Source organism: Callithrix jacchus, chromosome 16, assembly GCF_049354715.1.
Source record: "Callithrix jacchus isolate 240 chromosome 16, calJac240_pri, whole genome shotgun sequence".
Taxonomy (NCBI): Eukaryota; Metazoa; Chordata; class Mammalia; order Primates; family Cebidae; genus Callithrix; species Callithrix jacchus.
This window is the reverse complement of record NC_133517.1, coordinates 7,680,719-7,704,773: the sequence shown is the minus strand read 5'-3', so window position 1 is coordinate 7,704,773 and position 24,055 is coordinate 7,680,719.

Here is a 24,055-nt window from a genome sequence, read left to right as displayed (position 1 = left end):
TTCATTCTCATTGGTTTCGAAGAACTTCTTTATTTCTGCCTTCATTTCGTTGTTTACCCAGTCAACATTCAAGAGCCAGTTGTTCAGTTTCCATGAAGCTGTGCGGTTCTGGGTCTGTTTCTGAATTCTGAGTTCTAACTTGATTGCACTATGGTCTGAGAGGCTGTTTGTTATGATTTCAGTTGTTTTGCATTTGTTGAGCAGTGCTTTACTTCCAATTATGTGGTCAATTTTAGAGTAGGTGTGATGTGGTGCTGAGAAGAATGTGTATTCTGTGGATTTGGGGTGGAGAGTTCTGTAAATGTCCACCAGGTTTGCTTGCTCCAGGTCTGAGTTCAAGCCCTGGGTATCCTTGTTGATTTTCTGTCTGGTTGATCTGTCTAGTATTGACAGTGGAGTGTGAAAGTCTCCCACTATTATTGTGTGGGAGTCCAAGTCCTTCTGTAAGTCACTAAGAACTTGCCTTATGTATCTGGGTGCTCCTGTGTTGGGTCCATATATGTTTAGGATCGTTAACTCTTCTTGTTGTATTGATCCTTTTACCATTATGTAATGGCCTTGTTTGTCTCTTTTGATCTTTGTTGTTTTAAAGTCTATTTTATCAGAGATGAGAATTGCAACTCCTGCTTTTTTTTGCTTTCCATTAGCTTGGTAAATCTTCCTCCATCCCTTTATTTTGAGCCTTTGTGTATCCTTGCATGTGAGATGGGTTTCCTGGATACAGCACACTGATGGGTTTTGGATTTTTATCCAATTTGCCAGTCTGTGTCTTTTGATTGGTGCATTTAGTCCATTTACATTTAGGGTTAATATTGTTATGTGTGAATTTGATACTGCCATTTTGATTCTATGTGGCTGTTTTGCCTGTTAGTTGTTGTAGATTCTTCATTATGTTGAAGCTCTTTAGCATTCAGTGTGATTTTGGAATGGCTGGTACTGATTGATCCTTTCTATGTGTAGTGCCTCTTTTAGGAGCTCTTGTAAAGCAGGCCTGGTGGTGACAAAATCTCTGAGTACTTGCTTGTTCGCAAAGGATTTTATTTTCCCTTCAATTCTGAAGCTCAGTTTGGCTGGATATGAAATTCTGGGTTGAAAATTCTTTTCTTTAAGAATGTTGAATATTGGCCCCCACTCTCTTCTGGCTTGTAGTGTTCCTGCTGAGAGATCTGCTGTGAGTCTGATGGGCTTCCCTTTGTGGGTGACCCGACCTTTCTCTCTGGCTGCCCTTAGTATTCTCTCCTTTATTTCAACCCTGTTGAATCTGACGATTATGTGCCTTGGGGTTGCTCTTCTTGCGGAATATCTTTGTGGTGTTCTCTGTATTTCCTGCAATTGAGTGTTGGCGTGTCTTGCTAGGTTGGGGAAATTTTCCTGGATGATGTCCTGAAGAGTATTTTCCAGCTTGGATTCATTCTCTTCGTCCCCTTCTGGTACACCTATCAAACGTAGGTAAGGCTTTTCACATAGTCCCACATTTCTTGGAGACTTTGTTCATTCCTTTTTGCGCTTTTTTCTCTGATCTTGGTTTCTCGTTTTATTTCATTGAGTTGGTCTTCGACTTCAGATATTCTTTCCTCTGCTTGGTCAATTCGGCTATTGAAACTTGTGTTTGCTTCGCGAAGTTCTCGTATTGTGTTTTTCAGCTCCTTTAATTCATTCATATTCCTCTCTAAGGTATCCATTCTTGTTATCATTTTTTCGAATCTTTTTTCAAATCTTTTTTCAAGGTTCTTAGTTTCTTTGCATTGATTTAATGCATGATCTTTTAGCTCACAAAAGTTTCTCATTATCCATCTTCTGAAGTCTAATTCCATCATTTCGTCACAGTCATTCTCCATCCAGCTTTGTTCCCTTGCTGGTGAGGAGTTTTGGTCCTTTGTAGGAGGTGAGGTGTTCTGGTTTCGGGTGTTTTCCTCCTTTTTGCGCTGGTTTCTTCCCATCTTTGTTGATTTTTCCGCTGGTCGTCTGCGTAGTTGCTGACTTTTCGATTGTGTCTCTGAGTGGACACCCAGAATATTGATGATGAAGTGTTTCTGTTGCTTGATTTTCCTTCTACCAGTCTAGCCCCTTCGCTGTACGACTGTTGAGGTCCGCTCCAGACCCTGCTTGTCTGGGGTGCACCTCTAGCAGCTGTGGCACAGTGAGGGATGCTACCAGTTTCTTTTTCTGCTATCTTTGTCCCAGGATGATGCCTGCCTAATGTCAGTTTTTTGGATATAGAGGGGTCAGGGAGCTGCTTGAGTAGACAGTTTGTACTTTATAGGGGTTTAATTGCTGAGCTGTGCGCTGTGTTGTTCCTTCAGGGCTGTTAGGCTGCTATGTTTGATTCTGCTGCAACAGAGCTCATTAAAAAACCCTTTTTTTCCCTCAAATGCTCTTTGTTGAGGGGTTTGGGCTTTATTTTTGGATGTCCGATCAGGTGTCCTGCCCAGCTAGAAGGCAGACTAGCCACTGTTTGGCTGCCGAGGCTCCTTCCTCCTGTTGTGTGATTCGCCCTGTTCCTACAGTCTCTTCTGTGGTGTCCGCCATGCCCTGCGGCAGAGTCTCTTCGTTGTAGCATGTTGCCTCAGCAACGGCAGGCTGCGTCAGCAGTGGGCGTGTATCTCAGTTGGGGCGGGTTGCCTCGGTAGTGGTGGACGCCTCTTCCCCACAGAGCGTCTCGGGCCATCTGCTCGGGATAGTTTGAAATCGCGGTTTTGTTCGTCCCACTGGGTATCCCAAACGATCTGTCCCTACAATCCTTTGGGCTTGGCTTCTGTCCAAGTCTCGTTCAGTCTCAAGTCCAGCCCTCTCAAGTCTCAGGTTGCCGGTTCAACAAGGCACCTGGACAAGCGTGCCCTGTGGGGATTGCTGGGTAGGGCCGGCCGCCACCGCCCCGGCTGCCGGCTTCGCCAGGCAGACCTACTGCCTGGCGTCCCATGTCTTTTTTATACTTGGGAGTTTCCCCGTTCTGTGGGCAACAAAGATCAGTCTGGAAATGCAGCTCAGACTCACCGTTTGCGGATTCAACGCGAGCTTCAATCCTGGGTTGTTCTCACAGCGCCATCTTGAGTCCTCCTCGATCTCATTTTAATATTGTTACTCATGTGAGTAGATTACTAAGGAAACCTAAGGAGAAGAAAGTCTTGCCTGTATTTGTGTGTCTGGGTCTATCAGTTAATTATTATTCCAATATAAATAAAAATCACTGTGATTTCATCAGCCTCAGGAGAATAGTATTTTATAAGATTTTACAAATATGGATAGCTATGTATGCTATTGTTCTTAATTTTCATATTACAGAAATTTAAAATACACAATGAAGCCTTGAAAAAAACTTATTTGAACTGCACAGGTCCACTTGTACTTGAATATTTAAATCAGCTTCATCTATGGATTTCACATGAGCAAGCAAATATGGATAGAAAATACAGTATTATTCACTGATATCCTGGGTACTTAGGAAGCCAAGGAAAGAGGATTGCTTGAGCCCAGGAGTTTGAGACTGTAGTGAGATATGATAAGCCACTGCACTCCAGCCTGGATGACGGAGTAAGACCCAATGTCTTAAGAAAACAAAATAAAATACAGTATTGAAGGAAAGAAATGCATGTATATGGAGAGCTGACTTTTTATTTTTAAAGGTAGTACACTTTTTATTTTGCCAAATTAAATCTGTTATCTTCAAATGTGCATTTCCAAATATTACTATTGCAAACAGAAAATAATTTCGTTAAAAGTATTAAAAAGTAGAAAGGGCATAAATCCAGGAGAAAAGTCTTTTAAATGAGTAAATTTATTTTTATGAAAAAAAAGTCAACAATTTTTTTCCTTTATCTTTGATATGCTAGAACTTTTATGGCAGAATGATGCTGATTTCATGAACCTGAATCTGAGAACATCAGATGTATTAAATGAGAAATTAATTAAAAAATGTAAAGTAAAAGAAATATAAAACCTTTTTTTTTTCAAAATAAAACAAAACTGTTACATTCCATTTGGACTATTAGCCATGTGTTCCATAAACATTTTCTATTTTATATAATTCCCACTTCAAAGTATTAACAATATGAGAACCAGAATGTCAAAGGGGAATTAGGCATGTGGAAACAGTTATATTGGGGGCAAGGAGATCTAACGTGGCTTCAGATTCCACATGCACAGCTCCATTTCATCATTGAGGCAGAGCAAGTTAAACCAGAAAGTCCTATGAAACCCTGAGAATGCTGTGCTTAAATCATTGTGACAATCACATGAAAAGATAAAATATTAAATAATTGTGACAATCACATGAAAAGATAAAACATTTTTAGACTCAAATCTGGGTCGTTATACTAAAATGCCAATTTGATGTGCTTAGTTTTTTGTTCATTTTCATCCTGTTAATTCCACAGAGGATGAGAACTGACTTTTCATATATACGTGTCTTCCTTGCAGAACTTGAGTATGCACCAATTTTGGTATAGAAGGTGGTCTTGGAACCAATCCCAACAGATGATTGACTGAGTTCACCTTTTTCTGAAATTTTTATTTTGTGGTTAAAAACACATTTTCATGAAGTTATAACTATATTCATTTTTATCTCAGTCCAACGTTATTGATAATTATGAATGATCAACTGATGATTCTGGAATATACATTTATTGATACATCAGAATTATCAGACAGATATTTTTTATAGGTAAGAAAAAAAAACTACTCCCTGCTATAATATCACTTTTTCTAATTTTTTTTTTGCACTTTGGAAAAATATCATAGTTGACTTTGGCAAGCCAATGGAAAATGTCAAAATATGTGTAGTATATAATAAATACATTTTTCTTCATATAATGTAATTTTTTTGCATATTTTTATTTTCAGTATCTTTTGTTCCTGATTTAAAAGAAAATATATTTGTTTTAGAAAATATTGATGACCAAGAAACCCACAGCAGAAAATGAAGATCTCCCTAATTACACCAGAAAAATATAAAATCATGGTTATATTCTTTTGTGTATGATTTTAGCCCCTTTTCTATTTTAAATATATTTTTGTTTATGTATACACACAACTAAGTGAATCTGTCTACATAATGTACATAATAATATATGTTTATGTATTATTTCTTCTGTTATTTGAAAGGGTTTTTTCTACTAAATCTTGACAATTGCAATTTATTTTGCTAAATATTGACTTTCCCCAGGTCAATCTTATAAGTATTGCAGAATGTGTTAGGTTATGGAACATTCAGAAATGGTCCTGTCTTTCTGTCTAAGGATTATCAAAGGGTAAGACTTGGGAGTAAGAGCATGTTTTACAAAGGTTGATGGGCTTGCAAGCGGCAAGATGCTTATAACTCTCCCCACTCCCCCTACTTTATTTTTTTTATTTTATTTATTTTTTTTTTTTTGAGACGGAGTTTCGCTCTTGTTACCCAGGCTGGAGTGCAATGGCGCAATCTCGGCTCACCGCAACCTCCACCTCCTGGGTTCAGGCAATTCTCTTGCCTCAGCCTCCCGAGTAGCTGGGATTACAGGCACGCACCACCGTGCCCAGCTAATTTTTTTGTATTTTTAGTAGAGACGGGGTTTCACCATGTTGACCAGGATGGTCCCGATCTGCTGACCTCGTGATCCACCCGCCTCGGCCTCCCAAAGTGCTGGGATTACAGGCTTGAGCCACCGCGCCCGGCCTCCCCTACTTTATTTTTAAAGGTAGGTTCCCACTCTGTCTCTCAAGCTAGAGTACAGTAGTGCATTCTTAGCTCACTGCAACCTCAAATTCCTGGGCTCAAGCACTCTTCCCACCTCAGACTCCCAAGTAGCTAGGACTACGGTCACATGCTACTATGCCCAGCTATTATTTGTACTTTTATTTGTTTAGACAGGGTGTTCCTATGTTGCCCAGGCTGGTCTAGAACTTTTGACCTCAAGCAAGTCTCCCACTTTGCTCTCCTAAATTTATGGGATTACAGGCATGAGCCTCCGCTCCTGGCTTTATTTATTTCTTTACTTCAGAGCTTATCCTTCTCTTCCTGGGCTATTACATAAGCTATCTTAACCCATTCTACAAAACACTATTCTTTATGGCCATGGGAAACATTACAAAATTGTTTTTGATGATTCTTTATGCTTTATGTTAAGTATTCTGACATGGTAGTGTCACTTTTTTGAAAAGGACTAAAAAACCCACAATAGAAGGTTGGCTAATCACAAACAAGAATGTAATGATCACAGTTGTGTTGTAATTTAGAGGGTAGTGTGGTGTGTGAAAAACTCAGCACTTACTTGTAATGTGCCTTGAGATGAATCATTTAGTTACTTGATCTCTCAGACCTTTCCTCCTCTGTGAAACACTAATGTCAACTGTGTAGAGTTTTTTTTTTAATTAGAAAAATTGTAGGTAATGCCAAGCATAATTGCTGTGGTTACTATCACTGTTACTGTTGTAGCACTGAACCACTTTAAGTTATCTGTTTGAAGTCAAAATATAATTAATTACTACATATTTCAGACTAGTCTTTAGAGATGATTGATTGTGGAAGTTCAGTTTACAATTGCAATTTATTCAAATTGTCAAATTACAAATATGCCATCCCAGGAATTATAGAGTGCTCTTGTGTTTTTCATGTAGTTGAGCAACTAACAAACAGCAAACAATTTTATCAACAGGCCTGTCATCTATGCTTCAAGCAGCCACAGCAAGTATTCAAGGAGACATTTCCAGGATTGGTGATGCTTTGATACTGAAAGCAAAGTGGACCCTTCTAAGGCCTGGGGAGAAGTGCAGAGACAGATTTAAGCCTTCACAGTGCAGGCAGCTGCAGAGATTTTGAAAGAAGTAGCCTAAGAGGATTCTTCACAGAACTCATATAGAATTTGTATGGTATATCACTCAGGAAGACTTACGATGGGTATATTGATAACTTTTTAAATCGTATATCAGAAATAAGTCTGGATATTACATATAGTTATGTGAGTGTTCATGTGTGTACTTTTCCTTTATCTCCTCCCTATGGATTAAAAATAAAAAATAAATTTTATAATCATAAAGACTTATTTTGAAGTGGAATAATCAAACTATTAAATCTAGGAAGAATGGTTTAATATAGTGAAACTCTCATCTGGCATTATTAGGGAATCAAGTCTAATACAGTATTTGCAAACCTTTTCCTGTCACTTCACACATAGGAAAACATCAGTATGTTGTAGAGCACACTGGAGAATATGCACAGGACTGCTCCAAGCCAGAGGTCTCATGCCCTGCTTGGCCACCCAAGGCTTAGAGAACCACCATCTTAGCTCACTTGTTGAAAAACTGGTCTAGTTACACTTTTAGTAAGTGCAATCACTCTATAGCATAAAAAATAATTATTTCCTATTTGAAAGTATTTTATTTAAATAAAAGGCTACAATATAAATATATGTATAGTAAAAATAGTAAATGAGCATCTGTGAACCTAATAGCCATATTAAGAAAATGACATTTCCAATATCTTTGGATTCCCCATGTACTAATGACAGTTGTGTTTTTTTACTTTCTTGAATTTTATGTTTATCTTTCTTTCCTCTGTTGCTATTTGTAATTTTATCACACATGGCTGTATCCTTTATGTGTTTTGGCTTTATGTAGTTTGGAACTTTTTATAAATAAAATCATACCATGTGTATTTATCTGGTACTTGATGTTTTCATTGACCTTTAAGAGTTCATCTATGTATCACTGTGGCTGTACTTTGTGATGTTTTCCTGATGTAAAACATTCATTCACATGAAAGTAAGATTCAGAGTCTATCAAGACAGAAAAAATATACAACAATGTGAATAAAGTTAATATAAAGAGTGATTAATTATAACAGCATTGGAGCAATGACATATCGTCTAGTAAAAGGTAAAAAGAACTATAAACAACATGTGGTGAGCAGATGTAAGGAACTGCCATTGTCTCCATGGTGAATTTGGTGCAACCAATGAAGAGTCTCCTCACACCTTGGCCTCACTGAATGTTAAGAAGTCGCTGTGGTGTTGCACTTGATGAACTTGCTTCAGATGGACATTTTAGAGCGCCCAAGAAACTTGCCTTCTAGTCCACTGTGTAAAGCTGTTTCTGAAGAAACGTCATGCCAGAAGGGCTCTACTGAAAATTTGGCAAAGAGCTGTTTCAGGAGACTCTCTTGGCTGCTGGGTTCTCCTGACCACTATGAACTTCAGGAAGTGGATGCTATTGCAGGAGACTGAAGTACAGAATCAGAATCTGGACACTGCTGTAGCCCTGTATGCCATCTGGACTAGATTTTGGATGTCATTGGCATTTTTGGAACCTGACATGGGTGCATACAGAAAGTAGGTTGGAAAGCACTTTCTTAGAATCCCTCTCCAATGCTTTCTAATCACAAAGTTTAACATCATAACACTTGGCAAAGAAGAAATATTTAAAGGGCCCAGATCTGTTTATGAAGCTAATCAGGAGTGAGTTTGGAGTGGATAACATGAATTTGGATGACTGGGGTATAATGAAATATATTTATTCATTTTTGCTGGTGTACATTTTGAAAGTTTCCTGAATGTTACTTTTGTGAATATGTCTCCTAATGCAAATATTCAAGAGATTCTCTTTTCTGACAGTATCTGCTTATAGGTGGAATGTCTGGGTTATAAAATTTGTGCATCTCATGAATGTTCATTGCAGCACTGTTTACAATAGCAAAGACATGGAATCAACCCAAATGTCCATCGATGATAGACTGGACAGGAAAAATGTGGCATATATACACCATGAAATATTATGCAGCTGTCAAAAATGATGAGTTCATGTCCTTTGTAGGGACATGGATAAACCTGGAGACCATCATTCTCAGCAAACTGACACAAGAACAGAATATGAAATACCGCATGTTCTCATTCATAGGCGGGTGTTGAACAATGAGAACACATGGACACAGGGAGGGGAGCAATACACACTGGGGTCTGTTGGGGGCAATAGGGGAGGGACAGTGGGGGATGGGGAGTTCAGGAGAGAGAGCATGGGGAGAAATGCCAGATAGAGGTGAAGGGGAGGAAGGCAGCAAATCACACATGGCTGTATCCTTTATGTGTTTTGACTTTATGTAGTTTTGAACTTTTTATAAGTAAAATCATACCATGTGTATTTATTTGGTACTCTATGTTTTCACTGACCTTTAAGAGTTCATCTATGTATCACTGTGGCTGTGCTTTGCCATCTTTTTTCTGATATAAATTATTCATTCACATGAAAGTAAGATTCAGAGTCTATCAAGACAGAAAAAATATACAATGTGAATAAAGTTAATATAAAGAGTGATTAATTATAACAGAATTGGAGCAATGACATATTGTCTAGTAAAAGGTAAAAAGAACTCTAAACAACATGTGATGAGCAAATCACACTGCCACGTGTGTACCTATGCAATTATCTTGCATGTTCTTTACATGTACCCCAAAACCTAAAATGCAATTTAAAAAAAATGTGCATCTTCGATTTTATGAGCAATGCCAAAGTGTTTCAAAGTAATTTTATTTATTTATATTTCCACTGGGAAAGTAATCATGTTACACAAAATAATAGATGTATAAATAACTGTGGAATGTTAAATACAAATAACTCAGTTTTAGTAGAATCCAAGGCATTTGTGGGAGGAACAATCCATATTTCAAGCACCAAATATATCACATAAGTCTTGGCGGACATCAAAAGGAGTGTAACTACTGTCTTGTAGTTTATCAAAAGCCCATAATAAGGTTAAGCAGGATAGGGATATGAGCATATTTGCATTTTAAAAAGCATTCTGGCCTACATAGATTAGAAGGTCATCAACCCAGCAAGAAATCAGAACTAATTTTTTTTTTTTTGAGACTGGATCTCACTCTGCCAGGCTTGAATCAGTGGTGCAATACTAGCTTCATGCAATCTCTACCTCCTGGGCTCAAGTGATCCTCCAGCCTCAGACTCCCAAGTAGCTCAGATTACAGGCATGTACTATTATGACTGGCTAATATTTGTATGTTCGTAGAGAAGGAGTTTCACCATGTTGTCCAGGCTGGTCTTGAACTCCTTGGCTCAAGCAATCAACCCACCTTGGCCTCCCAAAGTTCTGGGATTTAAGGCATGAGCTGCCATGCCAGGTCCCAAAATCTTTTCTCATGACAACCAGTGTTATGTAAACATTACCATCAGAAAAGATAAGACTGCACTCATCCTTTGGATTTCAGCTTAGGTTTCATCTCTTCTAGAAAAACTTCCTTCCCTTGTATCCCCTTCTAGGCTATAAGCTCTTTAGGGACTGAGTCTTGGTTTTTGTGTGTGTGTTTTTTTTTAATTTTGGCTCCAGTCCCCACCAGTATGGAGAGTCCATAGCAGACATAAATTCTGTGAAAAGTCAGAGTAACAAGCGTATGAGACTCTCTGAGCCATTCCATGCTTTGAAAACAAGAGCTGCACTCCACAGAAGGATTTTTGCAATGCCTTTGTTATGGGGTTTCACAGAGCATGCTAACAGGCTTTTTGTGCTGTCATTGATGGACAGTATTATAGATGTGGACAGTATTATAGATGTTGGACAAGGTGAATATTAGTATTTGAGAAATGGATCAAATACATGAAAGGTCTGTCAACCTTCAATCGATTCTGAAAACATGGAATAAGCATCCCTCAAAAAATATTGTATGTAATTCAGTGGCTGAGGAACATATGTTGACATCATATTTAATGTCACTGTCATTCACAAGGGATAGTGCAATAATAGAACAGCTTTGAAAGGTAGATTACCTGAATTCAGGTCGTACTTCTCCCTCTTACTTACACTACTGGCAAATTATTCAAGCTTTGTGTTCTTAAGTTTCTCAATGTTTAAATGAGTAAAAATATCATTTATTTCATGGAGTTGCTATAAGAATTAAATAAGCTATAACATGTAAAGCACTTAGAACAATATTTAGCATATAATTAATAATCAATGAATGTCTGATGTTTTCATTGGAATGAAAGAGTATTTTATAATTAGCTAATGAAATACCACTTTTTCTTGCTTACCCTTTCTGCATGTTGACACATTTGTAGTATAATAAACAATGACTTTTGCAATTTCCAGGAATAAAATTTGGAACTATTGTTCATTATTTTATATGCATCTCATGAGTTGCTTATTGTTTATTTCTGCCTGATACAGAACATTCTGCATAAATTAGTGTTGAATTTTTACTGACAAATGAGACTACCAGAAATCCTTTTCTTTCTATACTTATGTAGACAATATGCAACATTTTCAGAAGTGTTTGAAGCAGGTTTCAATGAATAACATTTTTGGGAATGTCTTCGTGTATGTATCTATGACTGACTTTTGTCTTTCTTTTGTTGTTTTTGTTGAGATGGAGTTTCAATTTTGTTCCCCAGGCTGGAGTGCAATGATGCCATTTTGGCTCGCTGCAACCTCCACCTGTTGGGTTCAAGTGATTTTCCTGTCTCAGCCTCCCAAGCAGATGGGATTACAGGCATCTGCCACCATGCCCAGCTTAATTTTGTATTTTTAGTAGAGATGGAGTTTCACCTTGTTGACCAGGTCTCAAATATCTGACCCCAGGTGATCCACCTGCCTCGACCTCCCAAAGTGCTGGGATTGCAGGTGTGAAAGACCATACCCAGCCTGATTATGTTTTTTAAAATATATATATATTTCTTATTTTTTTATTGCATTTTAGGTTTGAGGTACATGTGCAGAGCATGCAATACAGTTGCATAGGTACACACGGCAGTGTGTTCTGTTTCTTTTCACCCCTTCACCCACATTTGGCGTTTCTCCTGAGGCTATCCCTCTCCACCTCCCCCTCCCACTGGACCTCCCCTTTTCCCCCCAATAGACCCCATTGTTTAGTACTCCCCTCTCGGTGTCCATCTGTTCTCATTTTTCATCACCCGCCTATGAGTGAGAATATGCGGTGTTTCATTTTCTGTTCTTGTGTCAGTTTGCTGAGAATGATGTTCTCCAGATTCATTCATGTCCCTACAAATGACACAAACTCATCATTTCTGATTGCTGCATAATATTCCATGGTGTTTATGTGCCAAATTATCCAAATCGAGTCTATCATCAATGGGCATTTGGGTTAATTCCAGGCCTTTGCTATTGTAAACAGTGCTGCAATAAACATTGGTGTTCATGTGTCCTTATAGTAGAATGATTTATAGTCCTTTGGGTATATACCCAGTAATGGGATTGCTGGGTCAAATGGAATTTCTATTTCTAAGGCCTTGAGGAATTGCCACACTGTCTTCCACAACGGTTGGACTAATTTACACTCCCACCAACAGTGTATAAGTGTTCCTTTTTCTCCACATCCTCTCCAGCATCTGTTGTCTCCAGATTTTTTAATGATCGCCATTCTAACTGGCGTGAGATGGTATCTCAATGTGGTTTTGATTTGCATCTCTCTGATGACCAGTGACGATGAGCATTTTTTCATATGATTGTTGGCCTCATATATGTCTTTTTTCGTAAAGAGTCTGTTCATATCCTTTGCCCACTTTTGAATGGGCTTGTTTGTTTTTTTCCTGTAAATCAGTTTGAGTTCTTGGTAAATTCTGAATATCAGCCCTTTGTCAGATGGGTAAACTGCAAACATTTTTTCCCATTCTCTTGGTTGCCAATTCACTCTAGTGACTGTTTCTTTTGCCGTGCAGAAGCTGTGGAGTTGGATTAGGTCCCATTTGTCTATTTTGGCTTTTGTTGCCAATGCTTTTGGTGTTTTGTTCATGAAGTGCTTGCCTACCCCTATGTCCTGGGTAGTTTTGCCTAGATTTCCTTCTAGGGTTTTTATGGTGCCAGGTCTTATGTTTAAGTCTTTAATCCATCTGGAGTTAATTTTAGTGTAAGGTGTTAGGAAGGGGTCCAGTTTCTGCTTTCTGCACATGGATAGCCAGTTTTCCCAACACCATTTGTTAAATACGGAATCCTTTCCCCATTGCTTGTTTTTGTCAGGTTTATCAAAGATTGTATAGTTGTAGACATGTTGTGCTTCCTCCGATGCCTCTGTTTTGTTCCATTGGTCTATATCTCTGTTTTGGTACCAGTACCATGCTGTTTTGATTACTGTAGCCTTGTAGTATAGTTTGAAATCCGGTAGTGTGATGCCCCCCGCTGTGTTCTTTTTGCTTAGAATTGACTTGGCTATGCGGGCTCTCTTTTGGTTCCATATGAAGTTCAAGGTGGTTTTTTCCAGTTCTGTGAAGAAAGTCAATGGTATCTTGATGGGGATAGCGTTGATTCTGTAAATTACTTTGGGCAGTATAGCTATTTTCACGATATTAATTCTTCCTAACCATGAACATGGAATGTTTCTCCATCTGTTTGTGTCCTCTCTGATTTCGTTGAGCAGTGGTTTGTAGTTTTCCCTGAAGAGGTCCCTTACGTTCCTTGTGAGTTGTATTCCAAGGTATTTTATTCTTTTTGTAGCAATTGTGAATGGCAGTTCGTTCTTGATTTGGCTTTCTTTAAGTCTGTTACTGGTGTAGACGAATGCTTGTGATTTTTGCACATTGATTTTATATCCTGAGACTTTGCTGAAGTTGCTTATCAGTTTCAGGAGTTCTTGGGCTGAGGCAATGGGGTCTTCTAGGTATACTATTATGTCGTCTGCAAATACAGACAATTTGGCTTCCACCTTTCCTATTTGAATACCCTTTTTTTCTTTTTTTTTTAATTTTTTATTGAATTATAGGTTTTGGGGTACATGAGCAGAGCATGCAAGACAGTTGCGTAGGTACACACATGGCACTGTGCTTTCTTTTCTTCTCCCCTTCACCCACATTTGGCTTTTCTCCCCAGGCTATCCCTCTCCACCACCCCCTCCCACTGGCCCTCCCCTTTTCTCCCCAATAGACCCCAGTGTTTAGTACTCCCCTTTCTGTGTCCATGTGTGCTCATTTTTCATCACCCACCTATGAATGAGAATATGCGGTGTTTCATTTTCTGTTCTTGTGTCAGTTTGCTGAGGATGATGTTCTCCAGATTCATCCATGTCCCTACAAACGACACAAACTCATCATTTCTGATTGCTGCATAATATTCCATGGTGTATATGTGCCACATTTTTCCAATCCAGTCTATTATCACTGGGCATTTGGGTTGATTCCAGGTCTTTGCTATTGTAAACAGTGCTGCAATGAACATTCCTGTACATGTGTCCTTATAGTAGAATGATTTATAGTCTTTTGGATATATACCCAGTAATGGGATTGCTGGGTCAAATGGAATTTTTATTTCTAAGGCCTTGAGGAATCGCCACACTGTCTTCCACAATGGTTGAACTAGTTTACACTCCCACCAACAGTGTAAAAGTGTTCCTTTTTCTCCACATCCTCTCCAGGATATGTTGTCTCCAGATTTTTTAATGATCGCCATTCTAACTGGCGTGAGATGGTATCTCAATGTGGTTTTGATTTGCATCTCTCTGATGATCAGTGACGATGAGCATTTTTTCATATGATTGGTGGCCTCATATATGTCTTCTTTCGTAAAGTATCTGTTCATATCCTTTGCCCACTTTTGAATGGGCTTGTTTGTTTTTTTCCTGTAAATCTGTTTGAGTTCTTTGTAAATTCTGGATATCAGCCCTTTGTCAGATGGGTAAACTGCAAAAATTTTTTCAATTCTGTTGGTTGCCGATCCACTCTAGTGACTGTTTCTTTTGCCGTGCAGAAGCTGTGGAGTTTCATTAGGTCCCATTTGTCTATTTTGGCTTTTGTTGCCAATGCTTTTGGTGTTTTGTTCATGAAGTCCTTGCCTACTCCTATGTCCTGGATAGTTTTGCCTAGATTTTCTTCTAGGGTTTTTATGGTGCCAGGTCTTATGTTTAAGCCTTTAATCCATCTGGAGTTAATTTTAGTGTAAGGTGTCAGGAAGGGGTCCAGTTTCTGCTTTCTGCACATGGCTAGCCATTTTTCCCAACACCATTTGTTAAACATGGAATCCTTGCCCCATTGCTTGTTTTTGTCAGGTTTATCAAAGATTGTATAGTTGTATGTATGTTGTGTTGCCTCCGGTGCCTCAGTTTTGTTCCATTGGTCTATATCTCTGTTTTGGTACCAGTACCATGCTGTTTTGATTACTGTAGCCTTGTAGTATAGTTTGAAATCCGGTAGTGTGATGCCCCCCGCTGTGTTCTTTTTGCTTAGAATTGACTTGGCTATGCGGGCTCTCTTTTGGTTCCATATGAAGTTCATGGTGGTTTTTTCCAGTTCTGTGAAGAAAGTCAATGGTAGCTTGATGGGGATAGCATTGATTCTGTAAATTACTTTGGGCAGTATAGCCATTTTCACGATATTAATTCTTCCTAACCATGAACATGGAATGTTTCTCCATCTGTTTGTGTCCTCTCTGATTTCGTTGAGCACTGGTTTGTAGTTCTCCTTGAAGAGGTCCCTTACGTTCCTTGTGAGTTGTATTTCAAGGTATTTTATTCTTTTTGTAGCAATTGCGAATGGCAGTTCGCTCTTGACTTGGCTTTCTTTAAGTCTGTTATTGGTGTAGATGAATGCTTGTGATTTTTGTGCATTGATTTTATATCCTGAGACTTTGCTGAAGTTGCTTATCAGTTTCAGGAGTTTTTGGGCTGAGGTGATAGGGTCTTCTAGGTATACTATCATGTCATCTGCAAATAGAGACAATTTGGCTTCCACCTTTCCTATTTGAATACCCTTTATTTCTTTTTCTTGCCTGATTGCTCTGGCTACAACTTCCAGTACTATATTGAATAGGAGTGGTGAGAGAGGGCATCCTTGTCTAGTGCCAGATTTTAAAGGGAATGCTTCCAGTTTTTGCCCATTCAGTATGATGTTGGCTGTTGGTTTGTCATAAATAGCTTTTATTACTTTGAGATAAGTTCCATCGATACCGAGTTTATTGAAGGTTTTTAGCATAAAGGGCTGTTGAATTTTGTCAAATGCCTTCTCTGCGTCAATTGAGATAACCATGTGGTTTTTGTTTTTGGTTCTGTTTATGTGGTGAATTACATTTATAGACTTGCGTATGTTGAACCAGCCTTGCATCCCCAGGATGAATCCGACTTGATCATGATGAATAAGTTTTTTGATTTGCTCTTGCAATCGGCTTGCCAATATTTTATTGAAGATTTTTGCATCTATGTTCATCATGGATATCGGCCTGAAGTTTTTTTTTCTCGTTGGGTCTCTGCCGAGTTTTGGTATCAGGATGATGTTGGTCTCATAAAATGATTTCGGAAGGATTCCCTCTTTTTGGATTGTTTGAAATAGTTTTAGAAGAAATGGTGCCAGCTCTTCCTTGTGTGTCTGGTAGAATTCGGCTGTGAACCCGTCTGGACCTGGGCTTTTTTTGTGTGGCAGGCTCTTAAGTGCTGCCTCAACTTCAGACCTTGTTATTGGTCTATTCATACTTTCAGCTTCCTCCTGGTTTAGGCCTGGGAGGACACAGGAGTCCAGGAATTTGTCCATTTCTTCCAGGTTTACTAGTTTATGCGCATAGAGTTGTTTGTAATATTCTCTGATGATGGTTTGAATTTCTGTGGAATCTGTGGTGATTTCCCCTTTATCATTTTTTATTGCATCTATTTGGTTGTTCTCTCTTTTCTTTTTAATCAATCTGGCTAGTGGTCTGTCTATTTTGTTGATCTTTTCAAAAAACCAGCTCTTGGATTTATTGATTTTTTGAAGGGTTTTTCGTGTCTCAATCTCCTTCAGCTCAGCTCTGATCTTAGTTATTTCTTGTCTTCTGCTGGGTTTTGAGTTTTTTTGATCTTGCTCCTCTAGCTCTTTCAATTTTGACGATAGGGTGTCAATTTTGGATCTCTCCATTCTCCTCATATGGGCACTTATTGCTATATACTTTCCTCTAGAGACTGCTTTAAATGTGTCCCAGAGGTTCTGGCACGTTGTGTCTTCGTTCTCATTGGTTTCGAAGAACTTCTTTATTTCTGCCTTCATTTCGTTGTTTACCCAGTCAACATTCAAGAGCCAGTTGTTCAGTTTCCATGAAGCTGTGCGGTTCTGGGTCTGTTTCTGAATTCTGAGTTCTAACTTGATTGCACTATGGTCTGAGAGGCTGTTTGTTATGATTTCAGTTGTTTTGCATTTGTTGAGCAGTGCTTTACTTCCAATTATGTGGTCAATTTTAGAGTAGGTGTGATGTGGTGCTGAGAAGAATGTGTATTCTGTGGATTTGGGGTGGAGAGTTCTGTAAATGTCTATCAGGTTTGCTTGCTCCAGGTCTGAGTTCAAGCCCTGGTTATCCTTGTTGATTTTTTTGTCTTTTAGATCTGTCTAGTATTGACAGTGGAGTGTTAAAGTCTCCCACTATTATTGTGTGGGAGTCTAAGTCCTTTTGTAAGTTCTTAAGAACTTGCCTTATGTATCTGGGTGCTCCTGCATTGGGTCCATATATGTTTAGGATCGTTAGCTCTTCTTGTTGTATCGATCCTTTTACCATTATGTAATGGCCTTCTTTGTCTCTTTTGATATTTGTTGCTTTAAAGTCTATTTTATCGGAGATGAGAATTGCAACTCCTCCTTTTTTTTGCTTTCCATTTGCTTGGTAAATCTTCCTCCATCCCTTTATTTTGAGCCTTTGTGTATCCTTGCATGTGAGATGGGTTTCCTGGATACAGCACACTGATGGGTTTTGGATTTTTATCCAGTTTGCCAGTCTGTGTCTTTTGATTGGTGCATTTAGTCCATTTACATTTAGGGTTAATATTGTTATGTATGAATTTGATACTGCCATTTTGATACTAAGTGGGTGTTTTGCCCGTTAGTTGTTGTAGATTCTTCATTATGTTGATGCTCTTTAGCATTCAGTGTGATTTTGGAATGACTGGTACTGGTTGTTTCTTTCTATGTGTGGTTCCTCTTTCAGGAGCTCTTGTAAATCCTGGTGGTGACAAAATCTCTGAGTACTTGCTTGTTCGCAAAGGATTTTATTTTTCCTTCACTTCTGAAGCTCAGTTTGGCTGGACATAAAATTCTGGGTTGAAAATTCTTTTCTTTAAGAATGTTGAATATTGGCCCCCACTCTCTTCTGGCTTGTAGTGTTCCTGCTGAGAGATCTGCTGTAAGTCTGATGGGCTTCCCTTTGTGGGTGACCCAACATTTCTCTCTGGCTGTCCCTTAGTATTTTCTCCTTTATTTCAACCTTGTTGAATCTGACGATTATGTGCCTTGGGGTTGCTCTTCTTGTGAAATATCTTTGTGGTGTTCTCTGTATTTTCTGTATTTGAGTGTTGGCCTGTCTTGCTAGGTGGGGGAAATTTTCCTGGATGATGTCCTGAAGAGTATTTTCCAGCTTGGATTCATTCTCTTCGTCCCCTTCTGGTACACCTATCAAACGTAGGTTAGGTCTTTTCACATAGTCCCACATTTCTTGGAGACTTTGTTCATTCCTTTTTGCGCTTTTTCTCTGATCTTGGTTTCTCGTTTTATTTCATTGAGTTGATCTTCGACTTCAGATATTCTTTCTTCTGCTTGGTCAATTCGGCTATTGAAACTTGTGCATTCTTCGCGAAGTTCTCGTATTGTGTTTTTCAGGTCCTTTAGTTCATTCATATTTCTCTAAGTTATCCATTCTTGTCATCATTTCCTCAAATATTTTTTCATATCTTTTTTCAAGGTTCTTAGTTTCTTTGCATTGATTTAATACATGTTCTTTTAGCTCACAAAAGTTTCTCATTATCCATCTTCTGAAGTCTAATTCTGTCATTTCATCACAGTCATCCTCCGTCCAGCTTTGATCCCTTACTGGTGAGGAGTTTCTGTCCTTTCTAGGAGGCGAGGTGTTCTGATTTTGGGTGTTTTCCTCTTTTTTGCGCTGGTTTCTTCCCATCTTTGTGGATTTATCCACTTGTCATCTGCGTAGTTGCTGACTTTTCGATTGGGTCTCTTAGTGGACACCCAGATTGTTGGTGATGAAGTATTTCTGTTACTTGGTTTTTTTCCTACCATTCTAGCCCCTTCACTGTATGACTGCTGAGGTCCACTCCAGGCCCTGCTTGTCTGGGGTACACCTATAGCAGCTGCGGAACAGTGAGGGATGCTACCAGTTTCTTTTTCTGCTATCTTTGTCCCAGGATGATGCCTGCCAAATGTCAGTCTTTTGGATATAGCGGGGTCAGGGAGCTGCTTGAGGAGACAGTCTGTACTTTATAGGAGCTCAATTGCTGAGCTGTGAGCTCTGTTGTTCATTCAGGGCTGTTAGGCTGCTATGTTTGATTCTGCTGCAACAGAGCTCATTAAAAAAGCCCTTTTTTTCTCAAATGCTCTGTCTTGGGGGGTTGGGGCTTTGTTTTTGGATGTCTGTTGAGGTGTCCTGCCCAGCTAGGAGGCAGTCTAATCACTATTTGACTGCTGAGGCTCCACCCTGCTGTTGTGAGGCTCGCCCTGTTGCTGCAGGCTCTTGCTCTTCTGCTGTGTTCTCCACCATGGGCTACGCCCTGCAGCGGAGTCTCTCTGTTGTAGTGGGTTGCCTCGGCAATGGCAGGCTGCGTCAGCAGTGGAGTGTGTCTCAGTCGGGGCGGGTTGCCTCGGTACTGGTGGACGCCCCTCCCCCAAGGAGCGCCTCAGGGACGGTCTCCATGGCAAGCATTTGGAATCGCCGTTTTGTCTGTCCCACTGCGCTATCCCACACGCTGTGTCCCTGCAATCCCCTGGGCTGGCCCAATGCCCAAGTCCCTTTCAGTCTCAAGTTCAGCCCCCTCAAGTCTCAGGTTGCCATTTCAACAGGGCACCCGGACAAGTGCGCCCTGTGGGGATCACTGGGTAGGGCCGTCTGCCACCACCCCGGCTGCCGGCTTCTCCAGGCAGAGCCTCTGCCTGGTGTCCCACGTCTCCTTTATACTTGGAAATTTCCCCATTCTGTGGGCAAAAAAGATCAGTCTGAAAATGCAGCTTTGACTCACCTCTCTGCAGATTAACCAAGAGCTTAAATCCTGGGTTGTTGTCACAGCGCCATCTTGAGTTCCTCCCCTCATATATATATTTTTTTTAAAGACATAATTCTTTTTTTATTTTTGAGACGGAGTTTTGCTCTTGTTACCCAGACAGGAGTGCAATGGTGTGATCTCGGCTCACCGCAACCTCTGCCTCCTAGTTTCAGGCAATTCTCCTGCCTCAGCCTCCTGAGTAGCAGGGATTGCAGGCAGGCACCACTGTGCCCAGCTAATTTTTGTATTTTTAGTAGAGACAGGGTTTCACCATGTTGACCAGGATGGTCTTGAACTCTTGACCTTGTGATCCACACGCCTCGGCCTCCCAAAGTGCTGGGATTACAGGCGTGAGCCACTGTGCCTGGCATTAAAGACCTAATTCTTAAGCATAGTGGTGCTCAAATGACACTTTAGAAAATATACTAATTTACAATGCCATACATTGGCTGAAAAGACAGCCACTTCAACTCTTTCTAGAATATGCTGGCTTTATAAATTTTATAATTTTTTTGTTGTTAGTATTTAAATGGTGACTTTTATATAGATTTTCACTTTTTGAATTTCTGGAAAGGTTAGACAATTTTAAGTTTATAGAAAAGACCTAAATCACCAAACATTAATTTGTTAGTACAACTATGTGTAAACATTGGTGATTTATTTAATCAGACAAATAGCAACAAAATGTGTACCTATGGAAACCATGTTAAAAATAATTTTCATTCACTGTTTATCAAATATAATTACACAGATAATTGTGTAAATAATTTTTATATAATTTTTAAGTATGAATACATAAATTGTTATAGTTATGTGCATATATATGTAAAGCATCTGGTTTAAAATTTTTCAAAAAGTTGTATGAATCAATAAACAGATTTTTTTGTAAAGCAATTATTAAAAATAGTCAAAAAATACTGAAAATTAGAAAAAAAATAGGCTGATACAATGAATTCCACCAATCAATATAGATACAATTATTTGAAAAACAATTGATTTGGTACGCAATTCCTTGGTACACTTTTCTTAAAATGAGAGAGTTACACAATAAACATGTGTTGGTCATTCCAGTGAATATTTTATTTTTGGACATATTCAGATAAATAATGGCTAGGCACTTGATAAGCGATTATAAGTTTAAACCACAGAATAAGAAACAAAATTTTAACAGTTACCATGTGATACATAAAAACATATTTAATGAAATAATTGTGTTATTTAAATCTTTGTTTGTTTTGTTTTTGAGACCGGGTTTCACTGTTGTCTCCCAGGCTGGATTGCAATGGTGTGATCTTGGCTCACTGCAACCTCCACCACCCAGGTTCAAGTGATTCTCCTGTCTCAGCCTCCTAAATAGCTGGGATTATTTAGGAGTTACCTGCCACCACGCCTGGCTAGTTTTTGTATTTTTAGTAGAGACAAGGTTTCACCATGTTGATTAGATTGATCTTGAATTCCTGACCTCAGGTGATCCACCCCCTCTTTTGAACAACATGTGTTAACTCTACTTGCTTGTCTCATCCAAACTCTTCTGTTGAGTTGTTAGCCCCCAAGCGTGGTTTTCTATGCTTTATAAATCTAATCAGCCAATTTATACATTCCGTGCAACCTAATCAGTCTCAGGAAGTGGGTTTGGTCTTGGGCGGGCCCAAACACTTTAAAAGGATGCTTGTCCAGAGATTTCTCTTCCAGAAAGCACCCACCCGGATTTGTGGCTGCTGGGCTTTGGAGAGCCAAGTGTTACTGCTGATGTAGATACTGACAGAGCTTCTAAACGTGAGACCATTCATAGAAGCCTTGTGAGTATGCAATTTACAGTAAACCCATCATGTTTACTTTTTCTCATAAAAAATACTTTAAATTTATCTAGCAGCATGCTTGGATCTTGTCTAAACAAACAAGTAGCTGTCCTAGTGATTTTAAATAACATCAATATAAAGAATATTTCATTTGTAATATATGCTTTGTGCTCCATTGCTACTTTTATTTTCTGTATTGCTGGATTTTTCAAGTCTGCAGAGACATATTTCCAGAGTTTCATGCAATGTTGAAATCCATAAAATATCTAAAAAGTTCACTAAAATGTAGGCATGTAGTAATGTATTCTATCTACACCGAAGTAAAAGTTAAAAATGCTGAATTACTTTGAAAAGTCTTGTTGTAAAGGTCTAATTTGCTGTCTCTTCAAAATTTTCAGTTTGCAGACTAGATTTGAAGTGTTGAAAATAGATTTCACCAACCAGGTGAAAGAGATTTGGGTTGTGGTTTTTGTCAAATCAGCTATTATAAGTGATGCAGACATCATCCCAACTTTTACCCTCTGCCTGAGTTTTAAGCTTGTCTAAGTAATTTGGGCATGATAAGAGCACTGCTTGTTGAAATGAAAATACTACCAGGACTCTTGTTATTACCAAGAGACTGTGTGGCTTCCAAGTCACTATGGGAAAATGTTGGAAATAAAGATTAATTGGTGGTCGTGCTTCATTAACTGCTTTTCTGGATTCTCTAGGGTAGAAATGAAAGCCTAATATATATATCATCATTTTTTTGTTATTGTTGTTGTTTAAAATGATGGTTAATTGTTTATTAATTTTGCTAATTATTATAGCTTAAATATTCACCAATTCAAAATGAGAAGGTGTTCTGTCTGATCATCTGTCTTTGAGAACAATTTTCCTAAACTAAAAATAATAGATATTATTGGCATTTAATTTATTGAAAGGAAGAGTTTTGAAATTAAAATCAGTAGGACAAATCCAATGGTTGATAGTTTTAGAAGTAACAGTAGAAGTCAATTCTGATTGAATTAATCAAGCTTAGATAAAACCTGATTTGTTTGTAATTGTCTTCAGGAAAATTTATAGATGAATTTGGAGGCAAGGAGTATAGACTTTTAGCACAGAAAATAAGTGTCTTTCAGATACTATCATCATGGAATCATTGAGAGACATAGAAAGAGATTTGGGTTGTGGTTTTTGTCAAATCAGCTATTATAAGTGATGCAGACATCATCCCAACTTTTACCCTCTGCCCAAGCTTTAAGTTTGTCTAAGTAATTTGGGCATGATGAGAGCCCTGCTTGTTGAAATGAAAATACTACCAGGACTCTTGTTATTATTTTCTCCTTTATATCACAGTTGGCTCTTTGTGTCCATGGGTTTCATCTCCATGGATTCAACCAATCTCGGATCAAAAATATTTGAGGAATGACTGGGCACAGTGGCTCATACTTGTAATCCCAGCACCTTAGGAGGCCAAGGTGGGTGGATCACTTAAGGTCAGGGGTTAAAGACCAGCCTGGCCAACATGGTGAAACCCTGTCTCTACTAGAAATACAAAAATTAGCCAGGTGTGATGGCGGGTGTCTATAATTCCAGCTACTCCAGAAGCTGAGGCAGGAGAATTGCTTGAACCTGGGAGGCAGAGGGTGCAGAGAATAATTAAGCAATTCTTCTGTCTCAGCCTCTTGAGTAGCTGAGACTACAGGAAGATGCCACCATGCCTGGCTAATAGTTGTATTTTTAGTAGATATGGGGTGTCACCATATTGGCCAGGCTTGTCTAAAACTCCTGACCTCGTGATCTGCCCTTATTAAAGTGTAAACAATATTTCATTATTTTAAACTTACTGAATGATACCATTTATAGTTTATACTCTCACTATTCATTCATTTCAAGAGTTCTAAACCAGCTTTGGTCTCCCAAAGTGCTGGGATTACAGGCTGAGCCACCATGCTTAGCCCTGTAAATTCAATAAGAGATCCCAAGTTATTATTTGGGGTTATTCGGCTAATCCATGATTTCTTTTAAAGCAGCAGAAAACAAACAAGCCAAAAACGTTTTAACTTTCTGTTGGTCTACTCTGAGAATAACCAATAGATGTATTTGAAGAGTATTTAAGACTGCCTGAGGTGGCTCTCATGCCTGTTCCCCTACCACATTGGAAGGCCAAAGTCAGAGGATGACATGAAGCTGGGAGTTGGAGACCCAACTGGGCAACATAGTCATGCCCTGTCTCTACAAAAAAAATTAAAACTGAGCTACATGCAATTGCATAAACCTGTACTCCTTGTTACTTTTGAAACTGAAGTGGAAGGATTACTTGAACCCTGGAATTCAAGGCTGCAGTGAGCTACAATT